Genomic DNA, 1,740 nt, shown 5'->3' on the forward strand with positions numbered 1-1,740 from the left:
GGAAAGGCGAATGGTCCAACTCTGACAATCATGTCTTCAATCACGCCTGATGGGTATTTAATGGAGCCATCAGCAAGTTGGAGACATATCCGGGTTGGTTTAACTTCTTCAGTTAAACCAAGCTTTCTGATAGTGGATGCAGGTATTAGGTTGATGCTTGCCCCAAGATCACATAAAGCTGTCTTGGTGCAATTACCTTCTAATGTGCATGGTATCAGAAAACTCCCAGGGTCTTTAAGCTTTTCAGGAAAGCTTTTCAGAATGACTGCACTGCATTCTTCAGTGAGGAGAACTCTTTCAGTTTCTCTCCAATCCTTCTTATGACTCAAGATCTCTTTCATGAACTTGGCATAAGAAGGTATTTGCTCTAGTGCCTCTGCAAATGGAATCTTTATTTCAAGAGTCTTGAGATAATCTGCAAAGCGAGCAAATTGCTTATCCTGCTCCTCTTGGCGGAGTTTTTGAGGATAAGGTATCTTGGCTCTATATTCCTCAACCTTAGTTGCTGTAAGTTTATTTCCTACAGAAGTGGTTGAAGAAGCCTTTTTAGATGGGTTGTTATCAGCACTTGTATGTGTCTGATCCCTCACTAGCAATTGAGTGCCAGAATTAGAAGCTGGAGTGATGTTAGATGCCAGCTCCTCATCTGTTCTTGGCGTTTGAACGCCAGAACTGTGCCTCTTTTGGGCGTTCAACGCCAGATCCTTGCTTGTTTCTGGCGTTGAACGCCAGTCTTGAGCATGGTCTGGGTGTTCAGCGCCAGCCTTCCACCCAACTTCTGGCGTTTTAGCGCTAGAATTATTTTTCCCTGGGCTCTTATTGTCCTCAGATGGATTTTGGGTGGTTTGCTCATTTCTTGGTTTCCTGCTGCTTTGAAGTGGGGTAGTTAGTGCTTTCCTAGTTGAACTGCTTAGCATTCTTCTGTTATTTATTTTGACAGCTGCTGCCTTATTTGCTTTAATTGTACTTCCATGTTTATATTAGCCATCCTTGTCTCTTGTAGTTTATCCTTGAATTCAGCTAACTGCTTTGTTAGAAAATCCAATTGCTGATTGAATTCAGCAGCTTGCTCTGCAGGACTGAGTTCAGCAGTTACTGTTTTAGCCTCTTCTTTCATGGAAGGGTCACTGCTTAAGTACAGATGCTGATTTCTAGAAACTGTATCAATGAGCTCTTGAGCTTCTTCAATTGTCTTTCTCATGTGGATAGATCCACCAGCTGAGCAATCTAAAGAGATCTGAGCTCTTTCTGTAAGCCCATAATAGAAGATGTCTAACTGAACCCACTCTGAAAACATTTCAGAGGGGCATTTTCGTAGCATCTCTCTGTATCTCTCCCAGGCATCATAAAGAGATTCATTATCTCCTTGTTTAAAGCCTTGGATGTCCAGCCTTAGCTGTGTCATCCGTTTTGGAGGAAAGTATTGATTCAGGAATTTTTCTATCAGCTGTTTTCATGTCCTTATGCTAGCCTTAGGTTGGTTATTTAACCACCTCTTGGCTTGGTCTTTTACAGCAAATGAAAACAGTAATAATCTGTAGATATCCTAATCCACTTCCTTATCATGTACTGTGTCAGCAATTTGTAAAAACTGTGCTAGAAACTCTGTAGGTTATTCCTATGGAAGACCAGAATACTGGCAGCTTTGCTGCACCATGATAATGAGATGAGGATTCAACTCAAAGCTACTGACTCCAATGGAAGGTATGCAGATACTACTCCCATAAGAAGCAGTAGAGG

Source organism: Arachis ipaensis, chromosome B2, assembly GCF_059453495.1.
Source record: "Arachis ipaensis isolate K30076 ecotype BB chromosome B2, ASM5945349v1, whole genome shotgun sequence".
Classification (NCBI taxonomy): Eukaryota; Viridiplantae; Streptophyta; class Magnoliopsida; order Fabales; family Fabaceae; genus Arachis; species Arachis ipaensis.